Below are 25,733 nucleotides of genomic sequence, written 5' to 3'. Positions count from 1 at the left end.
GCATAAGTATGGAGTAGATTCGCTCCTTTAAGGCTAATGCCGACAATATCCATATTTGGACTTTTTACAGTCAACCTTGCACTACAGAAAGGAAATTGCACTTTCCGCGCCAAGGGCCGCGCTTGGCAATTTTTGTTATTCCACTAATTTAAAACTTTTACACGCAAAACGCGGACAAATTAATTACATCCAAAAATAAGTTTTTTTTTAATGAAAAAGTGTAAAAAAGGAAATTAAATATGGAAAGAGAGGGAAAAAGATAGAGAAAGAAAGAAAAAAGAAAGAAAGAGATAGAGTGACAGTGAGAGAGAAAGAAAGAAGGAGATAAGAAAGAAGGAGAAAAGAGAAAAAGAGATAAGAAGAAAGGAGAGATAGATAGAGAAAAAGAAAAAAAAGAGACAGAAAGAGAAGAAAAAAGCAAAAAAAACTGTAAAAGAATATAAAAGTTCTCTCACTCAATTAATTAATTTAAATCCATTTCAACTTGAAGATGTACATTTAAAATAACGAGTAAATAGCCTTTTAGGAAAATCTCAACAACTTGCTAATAATATTTTAATAAATAAAAAGAAGTAATATATATGTAGTAAAAATTAAGATAATATATTTTGTTATTGTAAATAAATCATGAAATATGACATTTTTGGTTTTAACATTATTTTAGTTTATGGAAAATTTTCATAACATGACTATATCGGACAGATGTACAGACTTACTTAAATTTTGGAATAGCTGCGCTACTAAAAAGGCATAAAAAAGACTGCATACAAAGAAAAAAGAACTCACACACTAATAAAAACAATTCTCAAAATCTTTAAATTAAACGGTAAAAAATATTTTAAAAGTGTAGAAACAGGAATTAGACAATTGGCGATAAATACCCAATGATGATAATCAAAATTATCGCAGACCTGTAGATTAAAGTTATTGGCAAAAAAGAGGAAACTGCTAGTTTTTACCAACCAATCAAGATTTATAAAAGTTCTCAAAGTTTTAAGCCAACAGGTTTATACAACTTTGGGTACCCGCAAAAAAAATTATTCAAGTTTTCTACGAGGTACCAGTCAGAACCGGTTTTTTTCTAGCTGAAACTACTTTTTCATTTAATTAGATTGGCGACATTTTCTTAAATGTATATTTTTTTTTACAGTATTTGACTTTAAAACACTGTTAATCATAGTTTTTAACACAAAGCATAATAAAGTCATTAGCAGTAAGAGATACTGCAGATAAATATTTTAGGGAGGAGGGAGGGGGACATTGAAAACATTCTGATCCCTAAAGTTTTATCATACACTATCTCTCATTCGTTGGATTGAGTACAAACTTCCCAACCGATAAAATTACTCTACGTCTATGTTAATTTTGTTTATCGTGATTGGGGGTGTATGACAATATAACGTTCATTGTCTTATCCCTTTAGATCCCTGTGAAACATATGTTTGGTAGAGTTGCTACTTTATAGTTGTGTTGGTACGGCAATCCAACCTTCATCTGAAAGAATGAGACAATGGACGATAAATTGATATATAGACAGACAGACGGATGAAAAGAAATATATAAAGATACGACAGATGAATAAATAGATAGACAGACAAACAGATGGATAAATAGATAGACAAATAGATAGACAGAAAGATAGACAAATAGATAGACAGAAAGATAGATAGATAGAGAGGAAGATAGATAGATAGAAACATAGATATAAAGATAGACAAATAGAAAGACAGATGGACAGATAGACAGACAAACTACTATGACGCTATCTAGTCAATGATACATCATGTAGACCAAAAATCATCACAGTCAACTAAAATCATTTAAAATGGAGGCTTTGAAGAAATTGAATAGAACTGAAAATAAAGTTATTTATTTATTGCATCGAATTATAGACAGCTTTCCTTGGGCCTCTCAGAGCTAACCAAACCGATTTTAATCTCATGATTTTCCATTTTAATAATCGTAGAAAATAGTCTGTAATACGATGTAATGTTATATATGATTTTTCAGTATGGCATAGAACCGGTTCTCATCCAGCGGATATCAAGCAGTTTCGAAGCCATACTGGAAAATCCTAGATATCTATTTTGAGAAAGGATAAGTCAACTCGTAAAACCCACAAAATTCGAGGAATAAAATGTTAGGGGCGCAGCTGCTATTATTATATATTACATGTCCCAGATTAAATAATATTCTATTCAATATTTGGTGTGCCATTAATTCCGCAGACGTATCACATTATCTGAGCAGCCCAGGGATCTAAAGAGATAAGACAATGGCCGATAAATTTATTTACAAACACTTAATGATAACACACAAAATTACCTCTTCTGTAGATAAAAACTAGTGGTTGAAACGTTGAACACGCAAGTTAATAAATCACCCAATTTAATAAAAAAAGTCCCCAAAGTTGTAAAGCCAACGAATATGAAAAGGTTATTGAAAATTTTGAGAACTATTTTGTTTTGCAATTATGATACACTTGATTTGACAATTTGCGGCAGTGTTAACACACTTTATATCTCGCCTATATAGAACGAGGCAAAAATACGAAAAGGTCACAAAAATAAACACATCTTATATTTTGGCTATTGATTTTACCTTTTTTTAACCTTTTTACTCTATAATATAAAGTAGTTAAGTTTTCTTCCCTTGCATAATAGGTGTGAAGCTAATAACTAATATACTAAAGTAGATGATTATTCGTGTGTTTGCTAAGATCTCAAAAACAGTTAAGAGGCACAGTAATTTTACAAAAGCTAAATATTAGATCAAGTGCAGGTTTCAAGCTATTTTCAAATTGACATATTTAGATTGAAATCAGTTATTTCTCAACTTTATGGTAACAAATCCTTTAGGACACGAATCCATAATGTTCTATCATATGTAACAATCATTTATGTGTGTGTGTGTGTGTATGTGTGATTGTGTATGTGTGATTGTGTGTGTGTGTATGTGTGTGTGTGTGTGTGTATGTGTAATTGTGTGTCTGTGTATTTGATAACTCTTACAACCTTGGGGCACTATATTTAAGTGTGAGTGGTTTTGTCTGTCGGTTTGTCTGTAATTCTGATTGTCTGTAGGATTTCTATGACTTAGTAATCTAAGAGAGAGAAGATAATTGATTTACAGCTTGTCGGCTTGCTTGTTATGTCGGGGAGGAGTTGGGTTCGAGTCTTGGAAAACACTGCGCTATACCAGAGACGTTAAAAATGGTGCTTCTATGTTAGGCATGTCATGTTAACTGTAAGAGAACGTGGAATGCTTTGGCCCTTAAACAGGCGCAACTTATAAACTTGCCCAGTTAGGACTTCAAGACAAAGGTTGTTGGTTGTCTGTTGGATATTACTGTACACAATTATATTTTTTATATTATACTAGCGGCTTCGCCCATAGCCTCTAGGGGCTTTGCCCCAAGAGGTGATTTAAGAAAAATTAAGGCGAAATTCGTAAAAGGACCAAGGAAATCTTCAGCAAATTATTTTTAAAAAAATGAAAAAGGGATTTTTTTGGGGGGGGGGGGTTGGGGGTGTCCCATCCCCCAAGAAAATAGCTTAAAACCACCACAGGACCAATAGGTATATACCCTGAAGAGTAGAATCCGATCGGTTCAGTGGTTACCTAAATCTTTAGGAACTGACGGAAAGACAGACGGACAGACAGACGGACAGACGGACGGACAGACAGACATCATTCTACTTTGTATTATAGATAAAATTTTATTTTTGCATTTTACTCCACTATAACATATGTAAAATAGATTAATATTGATTTTAATTCAAGTGTTTTCTTAATATTTTATCGATTTTTAGAGAATTGATAAAAAGTTAATTTAAATAAACGAATTGGATAAATGCAGGGATCTTAAGGGATAAGACAATGGATGATAAATTGATGCACAACACCAATAATCATATGATTACCCCTTAAGCCAATGAATGAAAGAATTTGTTTATAAAACTTTGGGTACCATTATTACTTGCAATAAATGTCCCAATAAATATTTTAAATGACAAATACCTATGCAAAAATAATTCGCGATTTAATTTCAATTTCAATTTTGCTGCACTACTTGTCGGCTTAAAAAAGGTATTAAAAATAAAATAAAAACACCTGTAAAATGATATGAAAAATGGTGTTCCATAACTACCGCACTATTGCATTACCAAATCATCAAAAACGCATATTAATACATGAGCAAAAACTGCCCCTAACATTGAACTTTACTATCATAATTAATACAACTCTAATAAATATTTGCTACTAGCGACTACGCCCATAGCATCTTGAGAAAGGAGGAGACTAAAGTATCTCAAGACTTTTAAAAAATAGAATAGCCTGAAGCCACCCTGAACAAATAAAAGACTTTCCAATCATTTTTAGAGGTTAGAAAGAGCTTAACGAACAAAAACCTTACTACTTTAGGTTTAGTACAGCTATTGTGACTTTTTCCAAATATGAAACACTAAGCTAGATGTGTATATAATATGTGTTTGTGAATGTACATACAAAAATGACAACAGTTTTTTTTTTATTAAATATTTAAGTTACAAAATAAAAATAAAAAGGTGTTAAAATAGCTTAAAACCTGCTTATCAAATTTGAAAATACACAAACTTACTTTCAATTTGTGTTAATAGTTATTTCTCGTATCGTATTATAAACGGCTTTCCGCGGATATATAATGTACAATTATAAGATTAAAACTAGTTTTTTAGCCCCGAGGTGCCGGAGGCACCGGCTAAAAAAACTGGTTTTAATCTTATGATTGTACATTTCTATATTCGTAGAAAACTGGATATAATACGATGCTAGACATAGTTTTTTCGTATGGATGAGAACAGGTTCCTGTCCACCGGATTCGAATGAATACGAGAAATAAATTTAAAGAAATTTTTTTCATGGTTTACCTACCTGACTTCCCCTCGTTTAGTGTTTTCTTAAAACATCAGTTTAAAGCTAAAATTATTGCTATTATTTATAGCCAATACCTGCCAAATTATGGCAACATTGTATGTATGCATAAAACATCTAAGCAAATTAGAAACTTTTGATAGATTTTTCTAAAATGGTATCATTACAAATTACTTGTAAGTAGGGGTAAGGTATTAATTTTTTTTTTGGGGGGGGGAGGGTTAAAATTTGATAAGGTTTTTCCTGTGCACCTGCTTACCATTATCCCCCCCCCCCCCATAGACTCAAGCCCTCCCTTCCCTAACCTCGAAACACCTGTCCTTTTATATAACCCCACTCCCCTGAAAATTACCCCCCTTATTTGCCAAAAGATTATTAGGGTTCTAAAATCATAAAATACAGTAAATTACAATGGAATTTCAGCCAAACCTAGCCTGTTACATTTCAGTCACATTAATGTGGCTTTTTGACTATAGATCCCGTTTTTCTATCTATAATGTTTTTCAGTAAAAGTATTCTTTTTCAAATGCTATAATTTCCGTATGTTTTTGCAAAACTGAGAAAAACAAGGAAATTTTTAAAGCTAAATAGTGCAGCAATGACAAGATGATTAAAACTTTGATAAAATCACATGGTAAAATTCAAATAGATAATCAAGACTACTAAAGTCACAATACTTTATGTAACTAAACTCGAAAAATAATGCTTTTTTAATAGATTATATTAGTATTTTTGTAAAAACACCAAAATTGCTAAATTAACAGGCTAACATCACAAATGGTTAGCAATTTTATAGGGGGATACCATACAGAAAGGTTATAAAATTGATTGGGGAACGTGTTTATAAAACTTTGGGTACCAGTGTGATTTAAAGTCTCCCCCATTCCCCCTTGATAATTAAAAAACTACAAATTTCTGCCTTAAGTAGCTAAATATGATATTTCTATTTCCTATTATTTCTTAACCTCTAAAAAATCATCCTTAATTATCGAGGGATGCTTAGAGGGGGGGGGGGGGGTTATTATTTAATAATGAATAACATTGGTAGGATTTAGGGGGGGGGGGGGTGGCTTATTATTACAGCATGTGCCTAAATAATTTGTTATCCTATTCAAAAAATCAAAAATAGATTGCGTAAAACGCAGGTCAAATTTTGTCCCCCCCTCCCCTTATCATAAGCGAAGGTTTTTCTATACATTTGTAGCATAGGCCTGTAAGTTTGTTAAAGTATTATTTTCTTATTTTTGTATGTCTGTAAAAATAAATTTTGTAAAAGTTTTAACGATATAATTAACCTTATTGAAAAGCGTAACTAAACTGCGTATTGAAGTTAAAATTTTAAATTTCTATTTTTGACATCAGCATAAGAGACAAGTTTTTTGAAAAACAGAAAAATAATATAAAGGTTCATACAGTCAAAATCTTTTTGATGACAGGCAAATTCTGGTTCCGATTTTGTACAGTGAATACATATTTCTTGAGTTTTTCATTTATCTTTAAAAAAGGTTTATTTAGGTATTTAAATGTTTAAAAAAAATTATACTTTTTTAAGCCGTATTTTATTTTACTTTTGGCTTTGTACTTTTTTAACTTGCTTACATGCTCGGCATACTGAGTAAATAAAACCTTATTTTTCCTATCTTAAAAAATGCAGCTTTTTATATAAGAGCTCGTCCGTCGAACAGTTACTTAAAGATAGTTACTAACAATAATACAGATTTATAATCTTATTGGCTTAATCAAAATAGATTTCTTGCTGTATAATACTTTGCTGTTCTTTCTCTTTAATATTGTTAAGATCTTATTGCTCCGCTAACTAAGAAGACAATTGTCCTTGCTTTTGTCATACACTGACGATTTTTATTGATTTAATTGTTATAATTTAAGATTATTTATTGAGGTCAAAGAAAATTTTAAATCGTAGCTTTGTTGGAATTAGAATGTATGTATTGTATGTCCGTTTGTGTGTCAATTAAATTAAAAAATTGCACATAAATTACTTTAGCGATTGGACATGACTTATGTCAGCGTCAAAACTGCTTAATATGTAATAATGAGATTGTCAAATTACAATTTTATATCAAGGCTTAAAATTATATTTTTGTTTAAAAGTTATCTAAAATATTAATCTTTCTAGCAAATAAGCATGAACAATACATATATAACAGTATATTTCATTGAAATAATACAGCCTTTCTGTCTGTCTATCTATTCACTATCTTAATTCAAGACAATATGTTTCATATTTGTTTATCGCATAATATTTACAGACAGCTTTCTGCGGATATTAAAATACAAAATTTAAAGATTTATTCCAGTTTTGTTAGCACAGAAGAGCCGAAGGCTCAGGATAATTGATATTGATATTAATGGGTTGATAAAAAAATGTAAACAGATTTTTAATATGTTATTTTAAGAGGGGAGGGGGTAAACCCCCCTCTTCCTCACGCCACTGATTTATTTGTGTGCCTTGTTGTAAATGCTCATCGGAAGTTCTGACCTAGATTTCAATCATTTCCGGGTTCGAGCCCGCGACATCCTCACAATACAATTTACTTATTTATACTTTTTATGTACTCTATACATTTATTTACAGCCCGTATTTTATTGAAAATGTAAAAAAAATCAAGTGGATGTGTTGGGGGGGGGGGGGCGGGGGGGGATTAAATTATATAAAGTAGTAATGTTTGTTTTGTCTGATGCATAAGAATTTCCATAACCTTAAGACCGATTGAGTTCTTCATTTTAGGGATGCTTCGCAGGTGTTGTTTTAGGCTATTTTTCTGCTTTTCTCTAATTTTAAAATACAGATCCCCTAGATACTAGGGGCGCATTTTAGGTTACTTAAGATCTGTGTAAAGGAAGGACTGATCTAACTGTAATTTTTATGAAGGCTCTAGTAATTCCTAGGCAAGTTTAAAGCTAATTTTACACATGACAAATAGTAAATATCAACGAAATGAGTCTATATAAACCGTAAATAATAAACCCTTCCTATTTTAACATATACTGTACATGGATTATCATACAAAATATAAAAAGTAACTTAATAGCAAAATCAATTTATTTTTCAATTTATATCTTTTTATTTAATATTTAAAGCTAAAAAGAAAATTTTAAAAACTTTTCTGATAAAACAAAATAATCTAAATATTGACATACTATTTCATAATGTTAGCCGCTTCCTTAAAACGTCCTTAAAGTCCCAACTTTGCTTTGTGAATGTGATTGTGCAGAAAATGAATGATAAATTATTTCAGGATCGGGCCTTAAAAATTATTTAATCGTAAAAGTCAACTTTATAAGATTAGTTTACATAAAAACTTTGTTGTCTTTTCTGGTATTGTTTTATAAAAGCAATTAAATCTAATAGTAATAGCAATAGATATTTTGAAAATCATTTTAAAAACGGCAAAGACACGCAACATTTTAAAATATAACAATCAGTCGTCCTAAATTCAACCCCCCCCCCCAAAAAAAAAAAGATATTAGAAAGGTTTCTAACTATTTTGGGAAAGGTTACCACCACACCCTTCCAAGATAAATGCCGCCCCCCCCCCCCCTCCCCCCTCAAAAACATCTTTTATACGGTAACTTTAGCTACAACGAATTAACAATTCTAATACTCAGCCTGATACATAAACACAAAGGAATAATTAAAATATTTAAGGCCAGGACTGCATAAATGGCTACACCCTCCTACATACATACATACACCCATTCAGCTTTCTCTTCCGTCTTTCATGTCCTGGCGGCTATACTCAAAAAACGCCTATCTCAAAAAACGCCCATCTCAGAATTCGCCTATCTCAAAAAACGCCTTTTTCATAAAATGCCTACTACATTTTTAAAAATTGTCTTGTAGTGAAACATTTCAGTCTAAGAAGGTATTGTGAATATTATACAATATGTTTCTGAGATAGGCGTTTTTTGAGATGACCCGTCCTGGCTTTGTAGAAGCGAAGCTTATACGTTCAAATGATGAACAGATATGTCTGTACGTCTATTTTTACATATTATTTGGAGTAGCTAGGCTTAGGCTTTTAGTAAATTTAATGTTTTTAAACCAAGACTTTATGTTCAAATACAATACTTTTAGCAATAATTATAAAAAAAGTAGAAATTTGGAGTATCAGTAAATAATTTTGGGATGGTTTTAGGCTATTTTTCTACACCCCTGCTCCCCCACAATAATAAAAATAACATACAATAAAAATAAAGAATATTTATTCAAAAATGAAATCCAAAAGGACAAACAGAGTTCAAACAAAAACAAGGATGACAACATCCATAAAAGCACTGAAACGATATGAAAGACGAACATTAACTTTTGTTGAGTGTCAGAACTGAATATACAAAATATGAAAATATAAGGTTTGACAAAATTATACGTAAATTTGTTGCAAAACTTCTTAAATACCTACAGAATACTGTTTAAGAACATACTGACATTTTTAATACCTAATTATATAGATGCTTCGCTCATAATATTGTACCTTATTGTTATAGGAATCAGTAATCATAAAATGAGATCAATCGGATGATTTTATCACATAAAAAATTGTTATTAAAAATGTAAAAAAAACAACAAGTTTAAAATGGACGTACGGACATTCTGGTAACGATTATAGAGTTGCTACGCTTTCTAAATCGTACCTAACTACTACAGGAATCACCATGCAAAATTGAAATCGATAGGACAATTCTAACATGCCTAAATTAACGAAAAAAGCTATCCGTTACGGACGGACGGACCGACCCTAATTATAGAAAAGCTTCGCTTTTAAAAATAGGGACCTAAAATATTGACAGTTGTAGTAAAATGCAAAAGTACCCCTAAAAGCTGGGGGTCTAACAATTCTATTTTGGTTTTATGTTGACGTTAATCTTGTATTTTAACAACATATTTGTCTTTGTAAAATTTATTTCCATTTAAACAAGAACTATTATATCCATAAGTAGCGTGACTTCAGGATACTTTAGCAACTTAATAAGCAGTTAAGAATCAGTCCAACTGCTGAGGTTGTTTCATGTTTATATGTGACAAATAATCTTAAGAATCTGCACACAATAAATCAGATGTCTATCATAAATTGTATTTGAAAAACCTTTATTTTTTAGCCTAGAACTTCAAGACAAATGTCGTGCAATTAATGGATTAAAATTATTAGTATTTTGTACCTTTCAATCAAGATTTTAAAAAATGTTTGGCTAACAAATAAGAAAAGGATTATGAAACATTGGGTACCAGTATAATTACATCCAATTGTCCCCTCCCTCTTAGATATGTGTGTGTGTGTGTGTGTGTGTGTGTGTGTGTGTGTGTGTGTGTGTGTGTGTGTAAGTGTGTAAAATGAACCCATAAACCCTGAAAAAACATTGCACAAGCCCTACAAGAACAAAATTGGTTCTAAAGCAACTGTCCACTAAAAATTACTCTAATAAATCAGCTCTAAATACTTAAACAAGTGATGTGATTGTCTTTTCGTTGGATGATTTCAGAATCAGCCACACTAAAAAGAACGTGATCTGTATTTAGAATAAATTCAGGTGTGTTTGTGTGTGTGTGAGGTTAATGTTTATAGTTGACAGTCTTAGCTCAAATGTCGATCGTGCAAGAAATTCGAGCACATTAAATAAGATCTATAAACACCTTCCTTCATTTGTTGGCTTAAAAACTTTGAATCGTAGGTCTCATATTAAATTTCAACCATTAATTTAATCTACAGAAGGGGAAAAATTTGTTATTGGGGGATAAACAATGAACATATTATTCATCGTTCATTGTCTTATCCTTATGTTAATCTATAAAATCACCAAATGATCTAGTCGTTTGCGAGATCTTATTATCAAACATACCAATTTATAAATTTTGGTATTTATGAATGGGAACCCTTTAACACGAATAAAAGTGAATTTTGAGGTGTAAGTTAGTACATACATTACATACATGTATTTATTTCCCTACAACTTTATGGCTCTTGTTTAGGTTTAGAGTATTTGTTTCAACTGCATGACCTTTTTAACAAATCAGGCGTGTCTGTCATTCCGTCCATTAGAATGATGCCTGTCCGTCTGTCTGTCCCTTAAGATCTTGGTAACCACTGAACCAATCGGATTCTACTCTTCAGGGAATATACCTGCTGGTCCTGTGGTGGTTTTAGGCTATTTTCTTGGGGGGTGGGACACCCCCAGCCCCCCCAAAAAACAAAAAATCCTCCCGCCATTTTTAAAAAATTATTTAAATAGTGGTGGAGTGGGGGATCTCCAGGTAATAAAAGATGTAATTATACCTCTAGGGGCTTTGCCCCTAGAGGCTAGGGGTGAAGCCGCTAGTTGTAAATTAAGACACATAGAATAGGCATATCCTATCGAATTCAAATTTGCTTTGAAATTTCTGTAAGAATTAGAAATTATCTAAAAAGCGTAGCAACTCCATACACGCTGCTACAAACGTATGTCCACAGGAAAAGCCTCCTAAAAAAGCTAAATTATGACCTATTTTGTAAAATAGTAACGTTTTTGAAGATTCACCATTAAGATCTTGCTAACCACTGAACCAATTAGGAGATTTATCTATAGGTATAAATATGGTTTAAGGTAATTTAAATCTTGAATCTAAGTCTAGCGGTGGCTTTAAGCTATTTTTTTGTTATCTCTATTTCCGTAAAATACAAGCGAATTATTAAAGTAGCTAATAAAATGAAAAAGCTTAAAAAGAGGGTTTAGTATAATCATATATACTTACAAATGAATGGATAGATAAGTAATATAAAATATCGATCAATAACATAGTAAGATATACAACTCCCAGTTAAACTTAGTGGCTTTATACTGACACAAACTTGTTTATGTCATAAAATGTATTAAATTAATAATTACGTCGACAGGGAGTAAAGATTAAAATCAGTTTTGTTCACCCCTATATGCCGAAGGCACGGGCCTAACAAAACTGGTTTTAATATTATGTTTGTACATTTGTATTTTCTTCGAAAACTGGAAAAAACGATAACATATATAATTTTTTAGTATTGAACCGGTTCTAATCCAGCGGATATTAGTCGGTTTCGAAGATGATTTTGTTGATATAATAACAGGACAAAAGCGTAACAGGGATAGTATTGATCAGTGACAGGAAATTGGTATGTTAATACATAATTCAATATATACCACAGGGAGGGGAACATTGTAAATTATACTGGTACCCAAAGTTTTATAAACATATTATCACATTCTTTGCTTAACAACTTTGGAGGACTTGATCGGTTGATTCAAACTAGCAGTGTTCAAACTTTTCAACCATTAAGTCGAATCTATGGAAATGGCAATTTTATTTGTCTTATCACTTAAGATCCCTGAATATATTCCTACTTGGTGTTTTTTCACTTCCGCATATTTTCAAATTGAAATCGCAAAATTAGCAAATAAATTAGATTATTGTGTTAAGGAAAGAAAAAGGGGCAATTTGTGCAGTAGTAATAATGTGCTGTTGGTTCAAATCCTAAATATATCCTAAAGCTTTAATTTAATATAGAATATAAGTGGATATATATTGACAGGGGAAAATTTGCCTTCAACTTAGGTTGCTAATATGAACCTCATTTATAGTACATTTCATTCATCTACTAGGGGGGGAGGGGGATAAAAGAGGTGCTTGGGGGGTGAGTATTACTTTATTAGAGTACATGAAAATCTTTAGCAACATCCAAGTAATAATATAACGATTAATCTACATTTATTATGCTACAACGTAAGAACAATTTATGAATAAAAAGGGGAAAATAAAGTAAATAGAAGCCTTAAAGTGCTCTTCGGAATGAGAGGGCTAATTACAGAGAGGTAGGGAACAAAATACACATCAGTTCTCATATTCATAGGCAAAAAAACTTTAGGGACTTTTATTTAATAGCAATTGGTGAGTCCATACTAGCAGTCTCCAATAATAATTTCATTCTACAGGAGGTGTAATTTTGTCAGAATTCATTGGGGATGTATATATTAATTTATCGCCCATTGTCTTATCCCTTTAGATCCCTGGTTAATTAAAAATCACGAATTATTTGTCGAAAATAGAACTTTCTCAGCTGCTATGTTAAATAGAGGTTTGATTTTTATTTAAAATTTGAGATGATGAAATTCATTAGAAATACATACCTGTAAAAATAAAATAAAATTAGTATATTTTGTAAGTTAAGTTAAAAATATACTTATACTAAAGTAACAGGATGTTTGTTTGTGTGTCTGTGTCTGTACCGAAGGATCTCGCTAACCGCTGAACCGATCGGGTTCTCCTTAACAGGGTAGATTCTCATATGTCCTGGGAAGTTTTTTAACTATTTTGGGGGAGGGTACTACCACCCTCCCAAAAGAAATGACAAAAAAATTGAAAATTTTCTTAAAATCTGGGAGACTTCAGCGTCAAATAAGGTGGTATCGTACATAAAAAATTAACTTTAACAAACAAAAACATTTAAAGTGCCACTAGAGGCCTCTAAAAAATAAAGAAGCTATAGTTCGTCTTTCTGTCTGTCCGTTCGTCTGTCTGAAGTAAAATATCTCAACAACTGCTAGGCCACAAAAACGTAGAAGTAAAATTGTTGCTAGTTTGTACATTCCAATTGAGATTTAATAAAAAAGTTTCTTAACCAACGAATAAGATATCGTGTTAATGAAACCTTGGGGACCAGAGCTGGATCTTTAAATCATTTCAATGATGCGCCAAATCGGGGTGCGCCGAATTTCAGCCAATCACAGCGCGGCATTTCATAAAATGTTGTGCTCTCATTGGTAGAAAGTTGGCTCACCCCGGTTTGGCGCACCATTAAAATGATTTAAAGATCCAGCTCAGTATAGTTTTACAAAAGGAAAAATAGAAAATGTACCTAAATATAAAATAGTAGAAAGATAGATAGCAAGAAGATATCTAAAAAGTTAGCAAGCGGAACTGTCTATCTTTAGGATATGACAAAATTGTCTATTTTAGCAATCAACTTTTAACTTAAATACAACAAACACACAAACACTCATATAAACACCCCCCCCCCCACACACACACACACACACACACATACAAACACACGCACACACACACACACACACATCCCTTTATCTTCAAGTGTGTGTGTATGTGTGATAATCGAAAGAGAATAAGAGAGAGAGAGAGAGTTTTTGGTGAAATTTGGTGTGTCCAAACAATCTAGAGAAAAAATATTAATAGCAATACAAAAAAATCTTTAAGCAGCAGTGAATTAATCCACATCCCATTCTTCCCTCCAAATAGAATATAATAGCTACCAAATAGATGCATGTGACTTTGGAGAAGCCTAATCTATAAATAATTTAGATTGAGAATAGTTAGGGGGAGTCCAATTATTAGGTTTATAAGGTATGAGCCCCATACGGTTAAAACCCCACAAAATTAGTAGGTAGGTAGGACTGAAACTTACATTTCGTATATACTGTTTGAAAATTAATTAATAAGGGCTAAATTTATTAAACTGGAATCTGATTGTCGCTAAGAGATTAAAAATATGTAGGGGGGGGGGGGGAGGACAGACAAAGATTTGAATATAATTTATTACGGTTACATTGATAGAACACCTAAATGTAAAAGTTTTTCCCTTTCTCTCTCCCTCTCTCTTGCCTCTTTTTCGCTTCAATTGTTTTAAGGCTATATGACTTTACATGGTTACTTAGATAGATAGATAAAGTAAAGGGATAGATGGATAGACAGAGGGATAGATAGATAGACAGAGGGATAGATGGATAGACAAAGCGATAGATGGATAGACAAAGGGATAGATGGATAGACAGAGGGATAAATAGATAGACAGAGGGATAGATAGATAGACAGAGCGATAGATGGATAGACAAAGGGATAGATGGATAGAAAAAGGGATAGATGGATAGACAGAGGGATAGATGGATATACAAAGGGATAGATGGATAGACAGAGGGATAGATGGATAGACAGAGGGATAGATAGATAGACAGAGGGATAGATGGATAGACAGAGGGATAGATGGATAGACAGAGGAATAAATAGATTGACAATAGGATAGATGGATAGACAAAGGGATAGATGGATAGACAGAGGGATAGATGGATAGACAGAGGGATAGATATATAGACAGAGGGATAGATGGATAGACAGAGGGATAGATATATAGACAAAGGGATAGATATATAGACCGAGGGATAGATGGATAGACAGAGGGATAGATGGATAGACAGAGGGATATATAGATAGACAGAGGGATAGATGGATAGACAGAGGGATAGATGGATAGACAGAGGGATAGATGGATAGACAGAGGGATAGATAGATAGACAGAGGGATATATAGATAGACAGAGGGATAGATGGATAGACAGAGGGATAGATGGATAGACAGAGGGATAGATGGATAGACAGAGGGATAGATAGATAGACAGAGGGATATATAGATAGACAGAGGGATAGATGGATAGACAGAGGGAAAGATGGATAGACAGAGGGATAGATGGATAGACAGAGGGATAGATAGATAGACAGAGGGATAGATAGATAGACAGAGGGATAGATAAATAGACAGAGGGATAGATAGATAGACAGAGGGATAGATAGATAGACAGAGGGATAGATGGATAGACAGAGGGATAGATAGATAAACAGAGCGATAGATGGATAGACAGAGGGATAGATAGATAAACAGAGCGATAGATAGATATACAGAGGGATAAATAGATAGACAGAGGGATAGATGGATAGACAGAGGGATAGATGGATAGACAGAGGGATAGATAGATAGACAGAGGGATAGATGGATAGACAGAGGGATAGATAGATAGACAGACAGAGGGATAGATGGATAGACATAGTAATAGATTGATAGACATTGGGATAGGTAAATTAACAAAAGAAAAGATAGATAGACAAATCATCAAATGGTTACTTGAACAGATAGATAGATAAAGGAGTAGATAGAAGAAAAATGATAGACTAATTAAGTATGGTTAGGTAAATAGTATACAAATTTTTTCCATTAACTTTGATAGGGGAGAGGGAGGAGGCATGAAATAGACTAAAACCATCCCCGGTTCTTAGTGAAGCATCTCTAGAATGAACTCAATCGGTTCAATGGTTAGCGAGGTCATAACCATCAAACAAACAAATCTACTACTTTATATGATAGAATAAATGAACAGATTGGCATAGACGTACGTACATACAAATTACCAAAAATTAATTGAAGAAAACCTACGATTTAAAAAGGGTTAAAGTTTTAAAAAGTTGAAGGGAGAGAAAATAAAAACATAAAAAATCAAACATTAATTTGTTTCAATACACGCATACATAAAAAGTGGCGTTATCCTCTTAGAAAATTTTTTTTCAATTTTTTTCAATTTTGTACCCCCCCCCCCCCCCCCCCCCCCCCCCGACTACCGACGAACAACTATTTTAGGTTAGGTTAGGTTTTAGGCTAGGGAGCCGAGCGCTGCGGCTAGGCAGGCAAGGGGGCCGAGCGCTGCGGCTAGGCAGGCAAGGGGGCCGAGCGCTGCGGCTAGGCAGGCTAGGGAGCCGAGCGCTGCGGCCACGGTTGTCGGGGGGGGGGGGGGGGGGAGTACTCAAATTTTCAATATTGAAAAAAAAATTTCTAAGAGGATAATACCTAAAAAGTTTCAAAGCATTATTTTTGAGAAAAAAAAAGAAATTGAACAAATTTCAATGATTAAAGTAACGCGTCTACATAAGTGCCAGAAAGATGAATCTATTACCTCACGCATCGAATATAAAGCCGTAGTGAGAATTTCTTGGCCAAAAAAATGGCACACCAAACACATTCAAAGGGTTAGTTTTCGTGTACTTCATAACAATACTAACAGCTGCGCCCCTGGCATATAGGGGCTCTGTATTCGAAGGGGGAAGAAAAGGACAAAAAAAAATTGAAATGGAAAACTCAATCGGAGGAGTAGTTCACGAAATCTTAAGCTACAGACAAAAATCCTTACCACTTTATATAATAGGACACAACCCAATCTTTCCCGATTTTGTATAATTTTTACGGAACACGATTCCAGTGACGTCATATTTTTCTTTCCCGAAAAAGGGAAGGGGGAAAAAAATCTCTTCAAAAGAGATGGGGAAAACCCCCTTTTCTCCCATCTCTTTTTTCTTCCCCCTTTCCCTTTTTCGGGAAAGAAAAATATGACGTCACTGGAATCGTGTTCCTTAAAAATTATACAAAATCGGGAAAGATTGGGTTGTGTAATATAATAGGATTTATCAAAAACATATATTTTCTTCATCAAATAATTTTTATAGTAGCTATACATGAACATTTTATGAAATTAAGACAATGGAATCCATAAGTAGCGCAACAATAATAAGTAATCATTTTTAAGGCAATTTGTATTTAGAATAATATTAGATCACAATAAAAAATATATTTGGCAGAAGATGTCATATATAATATTACATATTCATTAATACCTACTTATTTTAAAATATAAAATAATCAAAAACCGACAATCGAACCAACGACCATATCGAATAAAAAAGTAGCTTCGCTACAAAAAAACGATAATTAAGTAAATTAAATTATTATTTTGATCTATTTGGGAAAATTTCTTTGTTTGATTGGAAATAAAAATTGTCTAAAATGCCAAATCTCTTGTTTATAAAGTTTTTTGGTCTTTGTTTGTTGATTTTAACAGTTTCTAGGTCTTTTTGACGTTTTTACAATAAAGGCATTTGCATTTGGCTAAAAATAGCTAACTATCATATAAAGTAGTAAGGATTTTTGTCTGTAGCGAAGGATCTCGCTGACCGCAGAACCGATGTGGTTCTCCTTTACAGGATAGCTTCTCATAGGTCCTGGGAAGGTTTATAACTATTTTGAGGGAGGGTACCACCCCCCTCCAGAGAGAAATCGCCCCTGGTAAGTTATATAACAGTTGCAAGTTCTCGATTTAGCATAATATATACATAATGGAGGGGGGGGGGGGGGGGGTTGGGATGAGGATGGTGGACGAAAATGGCCTAAAACCTGCTCTAAAAATTGAATAATTTTCATAAAATTGTGAAACCATCGTTCCTACCGTTTACAAGATCTTGCTTAACATACATACAGACAATAACACATGCTACTTGGCTATACAGTACATATTTTTCTGCCGTTTTAAATGAATGTTTTATAGTACTACTATATATAGGGAAAAAGTAACTGTTTTTACACTTTAATATGGTTTACAAAATTTGTCAATATTAACGTTGATCGATTTGATTACTAATAGTAGCGCAGCTACTCTAAAACCTTTGTACGTCTCTCCATCGTACTCATGTATATTTCTTTATTTATTAGGGGATTTATATTTCAGAACATAATGCTCTATCTAAACTTGTCGTATTTTATGATTATTGACAAAATTTCAGAAATTATAGTGGCTTTGAAATTGAGGAATGAACCACATTTTAAAGAACAATTGCACCTCTTCAAGAAACTTGGTATTATACATAAAACACTTGCCATTGCTACGTTATACCTATATGAAAAGAAGCGTTCTTGTTGAAATTACTTTACATCATGTAATTTTGATATCGGTTGAAAGGGCTTTCTTTTGTTTTCATAATTTCTAATGGTGCATGAAAAAATGGCCCTATTTATATAAAACCTTGGGTGACTGACTGACATTTTAATAATGTTTGGTCGTGTTTCTTTAACTATTTACATTGAGGACTTTTCATTTTAGTTTTTCATTTAGTGGCAGGAAATCCTGGGACGATTTTTTCTCGACGATTTCCAAAAAAAAAACTTCTCTGAACCAATAATAATCTTCAATGTAAATGAGAACCATATCGGCCCAGTGCAGTGGTAAGCGAGATCCTAAGCTACAGACATACAGACATCTTGATACTTTAATACGAGGATTAAAACAAGCATGGGGAACTTGCATATACCCTAATTGAAACAACCATAATTATTGTCCGTTACCATTGTTCCAAAAATGAAATGATAATTCACAGCAATGCTGAGATACAATTAAATTTCTCACACAGTTCATGGGAGAGGGGGTTGAAGAGGTGTGCGCACCCCCCCCCCCCCCCCCACATAAATTCAAAAATTCTATTCAGTGGTGTTTATATATACTAGAAATTCTTGTCGGAATGCTTATCAAAATCTTTAAAATGCCTAAGGATATTGTAGACCAAGAATTGAATAAATTTAATATCCAAATATTAAGAAAAAATCACCCCCTCAATTATAATTTAATTAAAAAAATATTTCTAGCCCCAACAGATAGCTTATTCCTGCGTAACCATTTACCTACATAGTACTATGCCTGTGGGGTTTTTCTATCCTTCACATTACCTAACCTAATTCAAAACGAGCAAGTCCAGTAACCAAACAGCTCGATTTAGCTGCAAACAACATTTTTTCATCATAAATAATTTTCAGATTTTGCGCTGCTTATGACCGGCAGCCAAATTAAATGACGTATCCGTAAGAATAACAATTGTTTTGGTCATTATCCAATCAATCTAGCAATTTTTTTGTTGCCTTTTTTAGTTTTTTTTCACTAGTCAAAAAAAGGTCAGTTATATTTATAAAAAGCGCAGCAATAAGTCGCTGACACTATTTTTGAGCAAAAAAAACCACAATAAAGTATTATACAGTAATTTAACTTTACCATCCTCGATTGTTGGCTTTAATTTAATATTTTTTTTTGTAGGAATTAAAGAACATAACATTTTAATACAAATAAGAACAATTTGTATTTTACTTGAGGCTGTTATTAAAGTTATTTCAACTTTGTTTGTAACTATAGAATTTCTGCCCTATCTAGCCTGATTTCTTTCTGTAATATTATCATGTTTTAATGGTCTCTGAAACCGTTTTAAGTTCCGTCAACAAAGTTAATAATTTCTTTCCCACCGACTCAAGGAGATAAAGTTGCAAGGTTGGCAAGTTGGAGCTTTAGCACCCATAAGACAACCAATACAAATTTATTAGATTCATTAGGTAGATATATACGATTCTAGCTACATGTACCTTGTCATAAGCAGTGATTAAATTTGTTATGTCGTCAATATGTCATTTATGTGCACTTTTATATAATACCTTGCAATCGATCGACATTTGAAATTACAAATAGTCAGAAAGAGAGGGGACATTAGACTGTAAATTTCTCATTCATTCTCTCATTCGATGGCTTTTAAACTTTGGGTACTTGAAAAAGCTTGTTTGGACGATTCAAACAAATCGTAGCTAAAATTTTCAACCATTAATTTCAATCTACAAAAGGACTAATTTTGTAAATTATCATTGTGTTTAATGGTGATTTAATGTATTGTTCCATAAAATAAACTAATCGCATAAAATTAAAAATTAAATTAAATGTCATTTTCAGTAATTTATTGACATTACCAACATTTACTTCTGTATTATACCCAATTCTTCTTTTTTCATCCATGAATATTGTTAGCTTGTTATTGTTGCGCTACTCATGTACAAGACATGATTGTCCTTGCATATATAATAGACTATAAAAGTTGGAAAGATTTTTAATCAATATAATAGATTTGAAATCTGCATAAAATTTTAAGGATTTTTTTTATAAAATTCGTTTTTTATATAATTCTTTATTTAAAGGCGCAAATACGATTTAAGTTAATAAATTTTGACCAATAGGATAGCTGGATTGGAAACTACCTACGCTCTAATTGGTTGAATGGTGTACGTCACTTAAGCTTCTCCAATCAGAGCGCAGATAGTTTTCAATCCACCAATCACAGATCTCAAAATTATTTAACTTAATTTGTATTTGCGCCTTTAAATAAAGAATTATGTAAAAAACTAATTTTAGAAAAAAATCCTTAAAATTTTATGCAGATTTCAAATCTATTATATTGATTAAAAATCTTTCCAACTTTTATAGTCTAATATATAAATATGACCTTGTTCTGAGCTTATAAATGCGCATAATACTTATTTGAATACTTGCTTATTAAGTAGGCACTTTAGGGGGGGTAAACATAAAACAGCAAAAAAAACAACCTTCTCAATTTTTGATCAATGGGTTTTTAACATTCAATATGTCAGGTGCGTGACACTAAGAGTTGAGGGGAATGCCTTGGCCCATAAACGAGCGCAACTAACTGTCAAGCACAGTTAAGACTTACAGTTTATGCATTCAAAGAGTTGGGTATTACTTAACCCATTATCTCTCATGCCTAACAATGCTCAACGATGCCCAACAGTCCATGGACGGTCAATTAAAGACAAAGAGAACCTCACTGAATAATTCTTATATAAAAGTAACATGATTTTTGTCTGTCTCTGTGTATTGAAGGATCTAGCTAACAGCAGAATCGATTTTGAGAATATTTTAAGAACACCGCTGTTAACATAAGGACTACTTTTAATATATGTAGTTAAATTCATAAAATTTTGATTTTCGTGACAGACTTTCAAATTTTATGCAATGTACGTTACAAATTAATGTTTATCTTAATGAATAATTAGGTAGCTAATCTTAGATAACTCTTTTATTTATAATTTTGAAAAAAATAACTCTTCATTGAATGCTGTATATCCTATTTTATCAGTCTTAGCGGCATTAGAAAGCCTACAAATAATCTGCAATAGCCAAGATCAAATGATGCACAGGAAAAGCTTAACTGAAGAACAAACGCGTAAAATAGGTCTTTTTCGCGAACTTCTCTGCACTGCGAGTTAATTATGCATTGTTGATTTATGGCTATTCCAGATTATTTGTAGGCCTTCTTATGCCGCTTATAACAGTGTGCGGGCATGATCTGTACGTTCAGCCGTTTGGCAGCTAGCAGCCATTAAAATAGATTTTTTAAATATTCGTTACCAGGAATATTTTACTGTGAACTGCAGTTGATTCTTTTTTTTTGGGGGGGGGGGGGGAGAAGGGTTGTTAGTACGTTAATTAAACTAGAATTAACCCCTCCTTATTTACATAAAATAAATTTTTAAGCCAAGGATTAGATTTTATGAAAAATTATACATTGAAATTTAAGCATATTACCTAATTATTGTACTAGCCCAAGAATATATTCTAATTTTAATAAAGTGATCCCTCAAAACTGCAGATTTTTGGGACAACAATTTATGTTTTGGTATTGTTTGTTGTTAACTCAAGTTTTGGGTATTTAAACTATTTTCACAAGTAATGTAATCAAAGCCAACTGACCCTTTGATTGTACAATACTTATCTGAAAGTCCTAATTTGCGCTTGTAAATGAACAAGGCATTTCCCTCTCCCACTATTCTTCTTTAATAGTTATTTCTCGTATCGTATTATAAACGGCTTTCCGCGGATATAGAATGTACAATAATAAGATTATACTAGTTTTAATCTTATGATTGTACATTTCTATATTCGTAGAAAACTGGATATAATACGATGCTAGACATAGTTTTTTCGTATGGATGAGAACCGGTTCCTATCCACCGGATTCGAATGAATACGAGAAAATGTTATCCCTCAGGCATAGCATAAAAAAAGATTGAACATACCTAAAAAGAAAATAAAAACATTAATATGTATTATATAAAAGTAACATGATATCTATCTGTCTGTCAGTGTGTTTGTAGCTTAATAACTCGCTAACCGCAGATATGGTTGTCATTTAACTCTTAAGCTTCTTATAGGTCTAGAACTAACCTCTCCCCCAAAATTTCTTTTTTTCTATTTAAAACAAAACAAGGATGACAACATCCAGAAGTAGCAAAGCTAAAAAATGATGAAATATCGGGAAAAAATGTTCTATAATGCAGTGTCATACAATAAACATTAAACATTATCTTTTATAGGAGCCGAGAAAATCACGTTTCCCCCAAACTAAGACATACGGACAGACAGACGGATATTTCAAATTATAGAGTAGCTTCGCTACTAAAAATTTAAGATGAGGGTCTCACTATTTAAATTTTAATGGAAAACTTTTAATGATTTGATCCTAAATTAGATGTCACGGAAAACTTCATATCTCCAATATAATTAAAATCATTTCAAGTTAGAACACTTTAGTCTATAAGTAGCTCAGCAATAAAGATCTAAAAAAGTGTTTATAGTAATAAAAAGAGAATTTTTTAGTAAATAATGCCGAAATCAAAATTGAAGCCAATTGAATAATAATATACGAGAGGTATAAAAAAGATATGGAGAAAAAGATTTACAGTCAGACAAACGGACAGACAGGCATACAGATCGACATTTAAAAAGACAGGCAGACAGACAGAAAAAAATATCAAATTATTTGTAAATAATTTATCCCCATACAAAATAGTCATTTGACAATTTTAGGGAAACATTAAGTCCCTAAAATCGTCAATTTGCCTTAAAAACCTTGAATTTAAAAATCCTAGATGGAACATTAAAAGTAATCTATCTACAACTATTTTTTCCTTTCCAAAAGGGAGGGAAACAGAATTCCTAAATCTTATAAAGTAGGTTTCATGATTGTCCGTTAAGATATCTAAGTCTAAGTTGTGGGATGGTTTTGGGCTTTTTTATTGCCCCCCATCCTATCCTAAGCGTAGCATCTGTATGATAAGAACTTTAAAATGTAAGCATTCTTTACATGTTATAATATTCGTTGTCCAACTGTCAGATTAAATGAGCTGCGCTCCTATGAATATTGTTGTATGTCATCCTTGTTGTATTGTTATAGAGAGTGATCATTTACATAATCACATATCTCAGGTCCCCTAAGTATCACAGGTGGCCAAACAGAAAAACCAAAAACTCTTGATTGTCATGATAGCTAATCAACAAAATAAATACTTTTGACTATTAAGCTTTATCGTGAATATGAAAAACAAAATAAAATAAGAACTCAATGAAAATGTATTTTAAATTTTGCTGTTATAATAATTGTCTGTAATGTAAGAACACAAGGTATCAATGATATACAACAAATATTCACGAGTAGGGACTAGAACTCGCAAAAACAAGTATGTCCCAAAAAAGCGCAGCAATAACAAGCTAGCTTTACTTAGAATAGATTGCGTCGTAGTAAAATTCAAGCAGTTTTTAAAATCAGTCTGTAAATAAGAAATTCACAGTATCTTTTACTAAAAGTCTTAATCGTGCGTTCGGACGTATGAAATTGAATTGTATATTGGATGCGTTTCAGGCAGACGTATAGACAGACATTTATTATGGAGTATCTTCGCTACTAATAAAAAATCTTCAGAAAATACATATCCTATACTAAAATTGCTAACGTTTGGGGGAAAATAGCAAAAATGTGCGTTTCTTAATGATCCTATATTAACTATAAAGTTTGCCTTTGTTTGTCTGTCTATCTATCAATACTAGCGGCTACGCCCCTAGAGGCATCTAGGGGCACTTGAGGAGGAGAGAGTCGAATTTAATAATTCAATTTCTTATTTCAGATTTTAAAAGAAAAAGTAAAAAAAAAATTTGGGGGGCGAATAATTTCTGCTTCTAATTTTAGTAAAAAAAAATTCAAAAATTTTTTGGGGGGGGGATTTTTATTTTTGGGGGGGTTGGGGGTGTCCCACCCCCCAAAAAAATAGTTATAAACCTTCCCGGGACCTATGAGAAGCTACCCTGTTAAGGAGAACCCGATCGGTTCAGCGGTTAGCGAGATCCTTTGGTACAAACATACAAACACACAAACACACATACACACAAACATCCTGTTACTTTATTATAAGGATATGAATCTATCTATCTATCTATAAATCAATCTATCAAAATATTAATCTATCTATCAATCTATATTTCTTTCTATCTATATATCCATTCTTTCTATCTTTTATTTAAATCTATTTCATCAATCTATCAATCAATGAAAAATTACTTTATGCTAACGATAATTTTTTTTAATTTTAATTTTTTTTTCCTTGTTTAATGAGGGCTTTTTCATTTATTAACATTTTTGTTTAAGCACTCCTATCAACCTTTAACCCCTTCCCCGTCATTTAAATTTTGACTTTTATGAACCTAAAATTTGTTTACTACCAAAATAGAAATTTTTAAGGCATTTATTTTTTTTGAAGTTTTATAACTTGAATATTATAATTTGTTAGGGTAGGTAGTCTTTGATATTAAGCAAGGATAATTTTGTCCATTAAAGTGACCCCTAAGTTCGACTTTATAGTACTGAAGAACGGGTCATGAATGACTCTAATGACGTTATTACTATGCTCTCTTATGTTGATATAATGAATAACATAAAAGTTTACAATGCTTTTGTACCTTAAATTAAAATTATGGGGCAAGGGGGGGTTATCAACGCTTAACAAACAAACAAGGATGACAACATCCACAAGTAGCGAAGCACAAAAAATTATAGATATAAAAACTATATGATATACCTAAGGGCAGATAGACAAGAATAGATTATAGAATTACAAAATCTGACCATTAAAGTAAATTATGTACTGGATACTCATTAGTAGTTAAAAAAATCCTCACAAAAAATAATCTGTGTATCTTGAATAGCAGCAGAGAAAAACACGCTGACTGACTGACGGACAAATTAAATTATAGAATAGCTTCGCCGCTGGATGGATTATATTTCTTAACACTGCCCTTGATTTTATAATAAGAATTGAAATTATAATTGAAAGTATATTCAGTTTAAAGTTACAATTGCTGTTTAACGTTCAGAATTAATTTTTGGTAGCGCAGCTACTCTATGCTAAGGGTACGTCCTATAATTGATTGGCGGTAATTTCCTTGCTTATGGTTATTAACGGATTTTTAAAATATCTTTTATCATCAGGGAGAGAGACGGCTTTTGACTGTAAATTATACTAATGTTCAAAATTTGTT

General features: G+C 32.4%; 2 protein-coding genes across 2 annotated transcripts in view; both read right to left on the bottom strand.

Annotated features, from left to right (window-relative positions):
• Positions 1–25,733, bottom strand: part of LOC145330596 (uncharacterized) — a 147,286-nt gene that overhangs the window by 32,790 nt on the left and 88,763 nt on the right. The gene's annotated exons all lie outside the window — the stretch shown is intronic.
• Positions 1–25,733, bottom strand: part of LOC145330595 (uncharacterized) — a 47,290-nt gene that overhangs the window by 12,096 nt on the left and 9,461 nt on the right. The gene's annotated exons all lie outside the window — the stretch shown is intronic.

This window comes from Acartia tonsa, chromosome 10 (assembly GCF_053477335.1).
Source record: "Acartia tonsa isolate MP-2025a chromosome 10, ASM5347733v1, whole genome shotgun sequence".
Classification (NCBI taxonomy): domain Eukaryota; kingdom Metazoa; phylum Arthropoda; class Copepoda; order Calanoida; family Acartiidae; genus Acartia; species Acartia tonsa.
Note: the sequence above shows the minus strand (reverse complement) of the source record. Positions and strands in the feature narration are given on the sequence as shown.